This window comes from Narcine bancroftii, chromosome 3 (assembly GCF_036971445.1).
Source record: "Narcine bancroftii isolate sNarBan1 chromosome 3, sNarBan1.hap1, whole genome shotgun sequence".
NCBI lineage: Eukaryota > Metazoa > Chordata > Chondrichthyes > Torpediniformes > Narcinidae > Narcine > Narcine bancroftii.
Window position 1 is genome coordinate 356,630,023 of NC_091471.1, and position 10,511 is coordinate 356,640,533.

The following is a 10,511-nucleotide window of genomic DNA, read 5'->3' on the forward strand; positions in this document are numbered from 1 at the left end:
GACTGACTCAGTGAAATACAGCCATATATCAGCCAGCAAAGTCAACAAAACAATTGGATTCATTCCACTTATCTATAAAAGATCATGTAAATTTTCTCATCTTAATGTAAATGTGATGGTAATATGTTGTGGGAATAATGAGTTTATTGTCATACACATACACAGTAAGTACAATTTACATATGGATAATGTTCTTACTTTGCTGCAGGTACTTCTTGTGAAAGAAAATAATCACAGCACAGAAAGAGATCATAAGTATAAAAGAGAAAGAATAAATATTCACAACTGTAGTTAGTGAAAATAAAAAATGTGGTGTTTTGGAAGTGCAGACAGATTTTCTTATGGTCCTAGAACAGGATATAGTTTGCGTGGTTAGAGAGGTTCAAGAGCAGGACAGCCACTGAAAAAGAACTGTGCTTAAGCCTCGAAGTGCTGGACTTTAGGCTTCTGTACCCTGCCTGAAGGCAGCAGTGAGACGAGGTTGTGACCACGGTGATGGGGGGGCCCTTTATGATGTTGGCTTCCATCTTGATGCAGCACCTCATATAGATGTCTTCAGTGGATGGGAGGTCAGATCCCATGTTTGTTACATTCTGCTACCTTCTCGTTCTAGTCTGTAATGTATCTAGTCCACCTTTAGAAGTTTCATAGGGTATTCGCCGACATGTCAAATCCCCTCAGACTCCTTAAAAAGTATGGGCGTTGGAGTGCCTTCTTCACATTGGCCTCAATGTGAGCTCCTCCACCATGTGGACCCAGGAACCTGAAGGTTATAACCCTCTCCATCGCTATCTCATCGATGCAGGCAGGTGCCTGGTCCCTCAGCCTCTCTTCCTAAAATCCACAATAAGCTCATTGGTTTTGCTGGTGCTGAGAGAAAGATTTGCCTATGATGTCCTGGGCTGTAAAGGTTATGTTGGGTATATGTAGGGTGGACATTCCAAAAGGTCATGGTTTTAGATTATAGACTTGGAACGGAATGGACTCGTCGATGGCGTGCAGCGTAGTAACAGTAATGTCCGATTTGATGCGGTCGAAGGCTGCTCTGGGTTCGGTTGACAGGAGGAAGGATGTGGTCTTGATGAGTTGGCATAGTGTGGAACCCATTGGGCATAGTAAGAGAAAAAGCCCAGACAGCTTTTGCATTTGTTGTTTTTGCATTATGGGTTAAATTTTATTTAAAAATATATTTTTGGAACATACTGTGCATGGGTGTATGTGTGTATATAAAACCTATGTCCATGTCCTCCTTTTTTTGGAAATGGCCACCCTAGGTATATGGGCAGCAAAGGCTCATGGGCTGGAAGAGCCTGTTAATGAGCTGTATGTCTCATTTTAAAATTTTAATGAAAAGATTTGATGATCCCTGCTGTTGGATATCAGTGCAAAGGGATCCTGGCATCCAGCATCTCTGAGTTTGATCATTCTGACTAAGCAGCTAGTCAAATGAAAGAACTCCCACTGAAATCAAATCAGGTTGCCAGTCTTAACTAAAATGGTGTTTGCTGATTAGTTTTGAGGGGATGATAGTGTTAAATGCCGAACTTCAATCAATAAAGAGCTTCCTGATGTATGCATTTTTGCTGTCCAGGTGTTCCAAGGCTTTGTGTAGAGCCAGTGAGATGGTATTGCCATAGACCTGTTGTTGCAGTAGGCAAACTGGAATGGATCCATGTCACCAGTCAGACAGGAGCTGATATTCTTCAACTCCAGTCTCTTAAAACATTTCATCACTGTGGATACGAGTGCTGTTCAGTAGTCTTTTAGGCAGGTTATCACACACATCTTAGGCACTGATGCGACTGAGGCCTGTTTGAAATAGATGGGAACAACGCCATGCCAGAGAGAGCTGTTGAAGATAACAGTGAATACACTCAAGGTTGGCATCATGATCCTCCATGTCATGGCCGCAGATGGTGACACTGTCCAGATACGGGAAAGTAGCAGTCAGCCTGTTCTGGTCCACCATCCAGTCCATTTCCCGCTGGAAGACCGCGACACCATTTGTGACCCCAAAGGGTACCCTGAAGAATTGATACAGCCACCCATTCGCTTTGAAGGCCGTGAAAGGTCGGTCTTCTCAGCGGATCGGGAGCTGATGATGGGCCGAACGTAAGTCAATAGTGGAAAATACACGGTTTTGGGTGATCTGATTCACCACATCTGTGATGCGTGGAAGGGGGTACGCATCCAGAAGCGTGAAGCGGTTGATTATCTGGCTGTAGTCAACCACCATCCGCGGCTTCTCCTCTTTTTTAACAACCACCATTGGGCCCTACAGGGACTCGAGCTAGGTTTGATAATGCCCTCGTCCAGCAGTCTGCGCACCTCGCTTGTGATAAATTTTCTGTGTTCATAACTATATTGCCAGCTTTTGGTGGCCACAGGCTTCCAGCCAGGGGTGAGGTTTGCGAAAAGCGCTGGAGGAGCAACTCGGAGGGTGGAGAGACTTCTGGTGAGGCCCTAGGGTGCGGGGGTGGGTGGCTCGGGTTGCTGCTGGCAGGAGGCTTCCGGGGTGGAGTGGTTACAGACAGAGAGTGGAGCTTGAAGCCCCCCAAAGTGCAGGGAAACGGTTTGAAACTGGCATTGAAAATCCAGTCCCAGCAGTGCAGGGGCGCACAATTGGGGAAGAACTAATAGTTTGAAGTCTGTGAATGCGATGCCCTGCACTTTCAGGGTCGCCACGCAATACCCTTTACCCCAGTCGAGTGCGATCTGGTCGCCAATGAAATTCTCTGTGCAGTGGGGAGAATAGCCATTCCGCAACGGTGGGCCGGTCTGGGCGGATAAAACTGTCAGTTGAGCCCGAGTCAAATAAGCAATTGGTATAGTGTCCATGCACTTTAATCAGTTCCATTGCTTTTGTGAGAGGTTGGAGGAAGTCCTGGTCGAGGGTTATTGATGCAGTGACTTGTAATGTGGAGGCCTGCGTGATAACATCACGCAAACAGTTGGGCCTGAAGAGACAGGATAGAGGAGTTAGTGTTGCTGCCTGCAACCTGTTGGGGATGTCGGCCAGCCAATGGTAAGTGTTGCAGGTTGTTGCTTGCTGTCGGCGGTGGGGCGGTCAGTCGGGCGGTCAGCGGCGGCGGGTCCCTGGTCGGCAGTGTCGGGTCCCCGGTCGCCTGCGTCGGTGGGTACCGGGTCGGTAGCGTCGGTCGCAGCTGTGGGTACCTGGTCAGCTGTCTCGGTGGTGGCAGGTCGCCAGTCGGCAGCGGCGACGGGTTCCTAGTCAGCGACGGCGGTGGGTCCCTGGTCAGTGGTGGTGACGGTGGTGGCTGTTGAGATCGGGGCTGGGGCCTGGTCGGACGTTGCTTCGTGCGGTAGGGTTAACGTCATTGTGGCGAGGGTGGGTTGTACCTTGTGCGCTCAGCGTCTGCCCCGTGACGTCAGGCGCTGCCGCGTGGTGGAGCCCTCGCTCTCATTGGACAAGATTTCTAAGGAAGAAGTGTTTGATTGGGAGGATGGCGACTGGGCTTCACACGAGGCACTGTGTTTGACAGCAGCCATTTTGGAGTGACAGACTACAGCAAAGTGGCTGTTTTTAAGGCACTTCTGCAACTTGGCTTTTCTCATCGGGCACTGGGACCTGCTGGGACAGGCCGTCGGTGAACCGGGGGGTAGTAGGGTAGAGGGAGGGCATCCTACTCACATCAGAGTGTGGGGTCCAGCCTCGAGAGTACATGTTTATACTTAAGAGTGCAGCCTCCATCGTCTCTGCGATCCAGATCACGTCCTCTAGGTTTTCTCCCCTGTGCTCTAGCAGGCGCTGCCTCACCTCATTCGATCGAACCCTGGCCACGTAGGCATCCTGAATGAGATCGTCTGTGGTCTCCGCAGCAGTTATGTCTGTGCAGGCACAGTCCCTGCCCATTGCCCTTAGTGCCCTTAGTGACCCTGTTCACCAGTTGCTCGTAGAGCCCTTTCAGCACCTTCATGGTTGCGGCATAAGTGGTCAGGTCCTGGACACTCTGGTAGACTCTCGGGGACACCATAGTTATCAATATTAGAGGTCGATGGCTGTCCTCTATCACGTCAGGGTCAGAGAGCTGAAAGCATGTTTCGAAGCATCTCACCCAGTGCTTAAAGTCATTCGAGGCTGTAGCTGACTGTGGGTCGATGTCAAGGCATTCCAGCCGTAGCATATGCTCCATCTCTTCAAAATTTTAGTTAATAAGATTGTAGAGCGCATCGAAAGAATCAAAGACTTGTTGCTCCAAACCAAGGCTTTTATTAACTAAAAGACTGGAGCATATCACAAGTAGGTTGACCAGTCCAGAATGACCTGGTCTGGCTAGGAGCAATCCTTTAAGACCTGCCAGTAGGTGTGGCTACACTCTCAGCCAATCACAGTCATCCTACATTACAATCTGTACATATACACATTGGTGATAGAATCTGTACTATCACACACCCTCCGGGATATAAGCCTGAGCCGGCCTCCCGAAGCTCACTCAGAGTTACTGCAGCTACAGCCAGCCTGGCTCTGTGGAAGTCTGTTGTACAGTCTTTACCTTGTGTGTGTCTGATTCTGGCTAACAGCGCCACACAAACATAACTCAAACTCTGGTTTAATGTCTCTTGAAGCGCTGTAACTACACAATAACATTTATTTTTCACCTCCAAGGAACACAGTTCTCATTTTAAGACTGCTTTTGTATTCCACGTGAATTGTTTAAACTGCAACTTCAAAAATTCCATTTGTTTTTATGATAAGGAAAGGTCACAATCTCATCTGTCCTCTGGGCTGGCCACTAATTGGCTCCAAGGGAATGAGTTCTGAAAACAAAAATAATAAGCCCTACTGCATCAAAGTATGTAATCTGGATACTCAGGGAAGTATTTATTAAAGCAAGCTACCCGCTCATTAAATCTGTTTGAAAATGAAATACAACTACGATCAAGTTCACCATCCTTTTCCTGTCAACTCGGGATTTTATTTTTGGAATGTAATTTTTTTTAGCTCTTTGTCTGCTTCACGATAATAACTTTATCTTTAACACTGGCAGTGCCTCCCACTGCCTGCACCTCACACCCCCCACCACCCACCCCCCCCCCCCACCCTCCTCCTCATCTGGCCTTAAATATTATCTGGAGCTAGAGTTTTGATTAACTAATTGTGGATGGAAAAAAAAGCTTTTTCTCACAGAGCAAACGTCTGTTTGAACAGTATACATAATTACGAGGGAGGCACACCAGTTTGTTTCTCATATCTACATTTTTTTTACCTAAATGAGAATATCTCACCGTCAAGAAAGGAAAAAAAAACTTGCTCTGTTTCGGGCGTTCCAAGGCATTTTGTAACCCATGTATAACCATTGTTGTAATGCTGGAAACGTTGCTGTTACTTTGCATCCAGGAAGCCTCATTAAGTAGCCATCTGATAACAGTCAGATGATCTGTAGTGCTTTAAGTGGCAGTACAGGTTCAGTGGACTGAATGGGCCTTTTTTTTTTGTGCTGTAACTATTTAATGATCCTTGAATCAATGAGGCAGTGCCAACAGCTAATAGAACAAAAATGCTGGAAATCAGGAGGAATTTATCTATTGCAGTATTAAATTGCAGCCCTCTTACCTCCAGAACAATACCATTTGACCCATCAAATCCCTGCCAGTTGCTGAAAGGGCAATCTCATTAGCACCTGATAGTCCATCTGGGCACTCTCCACCCAGGCGGCATTAACATCAGCTTCTCCAGTTTCTGTTAAACTCCTAGCCTTCCCCCCACCCCAAGCCTCTCTCTTTCCCTATCCTTCCTTTCATCCAGCTCCCTGCTCCCACACCTCAGCTTCTTTCACTTCTGCCCTCCCACCTATATTCCCCTATGACCATTTACCTGTTAGCCCGCACTCCTTCCTCTGCGCCTTCCTCCCCTCCTCTCTCCATCATTTTAATCCAGGCGTCCACCTTCTTCTTGCTCATATCTTGATGAAGAACTCAGGCCTAAAATGTTGGCTATCCTTTATTTCCCATGGATGCTGCGTGCCTGGCTGAGTTTTCTTCAGTGTACTGCAGCACCATTCACCCCCCCAGCTCTGCAAATTATTTTCTCTTCTGCCTATCCAATTCCCTCTTTAAAGCCCTGATTGATTCTGTTTCCACCACTCCCAATGACTAACATACATATATTTCAACTGTTAATGAATTTAACATTAACTTCTATATTTATTCACCATTCAATACCTAATGGTGATTCACTGGGTATTGAAAGGGGAGTCTGTGCACAGATTCATGAATAACTTGCTGAAAATTCTGCCAGTATATTTCTTATGGTTTTGTGGATTGTGTCTATTTGCTTTACAAGATATTAATGCTGTGAAAGTAAACTGCATTTCTACCCCATATCAACCACAACTGGCTCAAGTTTATTGTTCAAGTACAACCTGACAAAACTGCATTCTCTGGTCCTTAGTGCAAAAACATGCAAACACACATAAAGATATAACATTCTACATATGCACAGTACATATATACAAATATTAAAATAAACAAATAATATTGTTAAATAAATCATAGTCACAGAGGGTTTGTTATTCATCAGTCTTACTGCCTGTGGGAAGAAACTTTTTCTCATCTTGGTGGTGCTGTGTGTGATGTGGTAGGGGTCCTCACTGATTTTGTGAGCCCTTTTTAGACAATGATCCCATCGATGGAGAGAGGGGGTAGGGGAAAGGAAGACACCAGTGATCCTTTCTGCTGCTCTTATGGTCTTGTGGATTGTCCTCGGATCGGATGCTTTATAGCAATTGCACCACACTGTGATATAACTGGCCAGGACACTCTTGATAGAGCTCCTGTAGAAAGTTGACAGGATGGTGGCCGGTAGCTTGGTCCACTTCAATCCTCCAGGAAGTAAAGTTGCTATTGTTCATTCCTGACAAGTGAGGAGGAGTTTTGTGTCCACAATAGGTCATTCATTAAGTGGATTCCAAGGAAGTTGATACTCTCTACTCTCTCCACAACTGAGCTATTAATGTGTAGTGGAGGGTGGTCATCCCTGGTCCTCCTGAAGTCCACAATCATCTCCTTTGTCTTGTCCACGTTGCGACTCAGTTTGTTATTTTCTCACACCGTTCCTCGAGATTTTCCACCTCTTCTCTGTAGTGCGACTCATCCTTGCTGGCCAAAGCATCTCTTTCCATGTGTTACAACTCTTGACTCAATTGTGCTGTCTATGCCTTTCCAGAACCTAAGCTAAATCTGCACTGATATTAAAAGTTAAGAACATAAAGCGATTAACCTACTACAGGTATAAAAACAGACAATAAAAAGAGTGTGACAATTAGGAAACTAAGTCATTCATTCAGTATCCTTTACCATTCAATAAAGACCATGGGTGTTTGGATTCTCATCTCAACTCTGCTTTCCATCCTCATAGCTAATGATTCCCTTTTAGACCAACCCAAACACCAATGGGATCATTACATCAATAACATCATTCTGTCTACATTTACCATAATTATATGGTTTCCACTGGGGCTCGAGTCAAAACTGTCTGCTTGTATGCAATATTATTGGAGAATTTTTCATGTCTTCTCAAATTTACATACATTATAAACTCCAACATACTAACTGAGATTACACAAAGGTCAACAACTAATAATGCACAGGCAATATTTGCACAATAAAATGTAAAATAATTAAAATGCTGGAAGTCTGAAATAAGGACGGAAAAGTCTAGAAGTATTCAATCAGGCAACACCTGTGGAAGGAGTAACAGAAAGAATGTAACTTGCACTTTTCCACAGATGCTGCTTGACCGACTGAGTATTTCCAGCATTTTCTGATTTTTTTTTACAAAGAATGTAAGCAAAGCAACCCCAGGATTAGAGAGCCTTACAGAGAAGTACACTTCATCTTCAATTCCACGAGGGCTGCCTTCTCGAGAGCTCTGCTGATAAGCTCCTGTGGAATCGGATTGTGTTGAGCAGCAATGACAGCACAGGCCCACTGCCATTTTCTGCAATGTAAGTCATAAATCATGTCAATTTTATGATTGCAAGACAGAAATTGAAGCTTCCTTGATCACATACTCATTCCCATTCACAAACTCTGTTACTCGGAATGAGAAGGGAGGCAAGGACAAGTAACGCCATTCCTCTGCATCAGAAACTATCCTGGTTTGGACATATAATATGTAGCTCTTGAACAGGTCTGGGTCTGAAGACTGCAATCTGTTCCTTTATCAAACAACACAGAGGGAGCAGTTAAAATACATTGCTCTTATAGTTCAGGAAGACATTCTGCTACCTCCTCAAAAGTAATTACGGTTATAAATTTTGCTCTCATCAGCTTACAAACTGATCATCTCAGCTGGAATGCTGTAACTGCCTCCATGTATGGAGAAAGGAATGGCTATCATCCCATAAGGAAGTCGACCAAAGATGAAACATTCTAAAGGAGCAATTTCAAACAAAAGACAATAGTTTCCAAACCATATATAAATATACCAGAGCTTGGGCAAGTCCAAGTTCAAGTGTCTTTGTCACATTATATCTATTACAGTTATGAGGGTTGTTCTGTGAGCAGTTCTCCAGATTACCTCTAACATTCAAACACCCCATATAAAGAGCATAATTTACAACATATAGGATTACAATGTAAAGAAAGATCAATTAGCATCAAACAAGGGTAGCATGAGAGCACTATTGTGGGGGTTCATTCAGCAGTGTGAGGGGTGTAGGGAAGAAGCGTGTTACTGCATTACACATTGTTAAGCCTTCTCTCTAATTAGCGGAGGAAGAAGAGGGTGTGATGGGTCCTTTCTTAGGCAGCAGGTGATGCAGATGGAGCCCATGGAGGGGAAGGAGGTTTCTGTGATGTTCTGAGCTGCACCCACCACCCTCTGTAACTTCTTCCAATCTTGAGTGAAACAGGAAAATCTGCAGACACTGTGATTGCAGTAAAAAAGCACCGAAATGCTGGCGGAGCTCAGCCAGTCTTGCAGCGCCCACAGGAGATAAAGATACATTGCCGAAATTCTGCCTATTCCTTGAAGAAGGGCTCAGGCCTAAAATGTTGGCAATATATCTTTATCTCCTGTGGACGCTGAAAGACCGGTCGAGTTCCTCCAGCATTTTGATGCACTTTTTTTCCTTTCCAATCTTGAGCAGAGCAGCTCATGTTGTGATGCATCCAGCAAGTATGCTTTCATTGGTTCACCTGTTGTGAAGGGTCAAGGAGGACATACTGAATACTGTCAGTCATTTAAGAAAGTAGAGATGTTGGTGCGCTTTCTTGACCATCACATCAACATGCATTTCCCAGGTTAGGTCATTGGAGAGGTTTATTCCATCTAAAGCCCAAGAATTTCTAAAAACTTTTAAGTAGACTCATATGGTTTTAGAGCTCAGAAACAGGCCCTTCAGCTAAACTTGCCCCTGCCAACTACCATAATTTGCCTTCCTAAGCTAGACTCATTTGCCTATGTTTGGCCCACATCCTCCTGAAACTTTCTCATCTATGCACCTGTCTGAGTGTCTTTCAATCACTGTAATTACATCCACCCTCCAACATCTCGTTCCATATACCCACCATCCTCAATGTGGAAAAGGTGTCCCTCAGCCTCTATTAAATCTTTTCCCTCTCAACTTTAACCTATGACCTCTTTTCTTAGACTCTCCTCTTGTGTCTTTAAGAGGAACAAGGAGCCAAGGAGTGTAGAAGCTATCCCTGGGTGCCAATGGTGAAGCAATTACACTGCAACCATTGTCATCAGGCTGGAAGAAAAGCGAGGCATTGATCTTTAGTAACTGACAGCTCTGCCATCCCCTACCTGAAGGTGCTGGGGGAATCTGGTTAGAAAAGGTCCAGAAGCTTGGTGCAGTCATCCCAAAAGACCATGGTCTAGTGTCCTCCCATTACTGGACATTTAGGGGCTGAGACTGGTGGGGAAGCCCCTCAAACAGTTGATGGAGGTGTAACCCCAGTGGTGGGGCACAATAGTGCCAATCATACTATGTAATACAATTAATGACCGACACGACAAAGTACAAGAACCAAATTTATAGAGAATTATTTTCCAGAGTGAAAAAGGGTGAGGGAGATTTGAAAGAGGTATACAAAATTATGATGCGTATAGAGTCAATGCAAGTAGGCTTTTTTCCACTGAGGTTAGGTGCGATAAAAATGAGAGGTCTTGGGGTAAGGGTGGAAAGGGAAAAATCTAAAGGGAACATTATGGCGAACTTCATGCAGAGAGTGTGGAACAAGCTGCCAACTGAAATGGTAAACACAGACTCAATTTTGACATTTAAGAAAACATTGGACAAGAAGGGGGCGCTCAAAATCATCGAGGATTCCTTCCACCCCACACACAGCATCTTTCAGCGGCTCCCGTTGGGGAAGAGATACAGAGATCAGGCTGAGGAACAGCTTCTTCACACGGGACCAAAGGAATTGCTCACTCTAACCACTCTTGTTGTACAAAACAATATTTATTTTTATAGATATACTTGTCCTGCATATCTATTATTTGTCTGTATGTGTGTTATGTCTGGTTGTGTGTCTGC

The 10,511-nt window shown here is 44.8% G+C and overlaps 1 protein-coding gene across 6 annotated transcripts in view; it reads right to left on the reverse strand.

The window, feature by feature from the left end:
* The window catches only part of ccdc137 (coiled-coil domain containing 137), a 196,250-nt gene that overhangs the window by 89,387 nt on the left and 96,352 nt on the right, over positions 1 to 10,511 (reverse strand). The window lies entirely within an intron of this gene.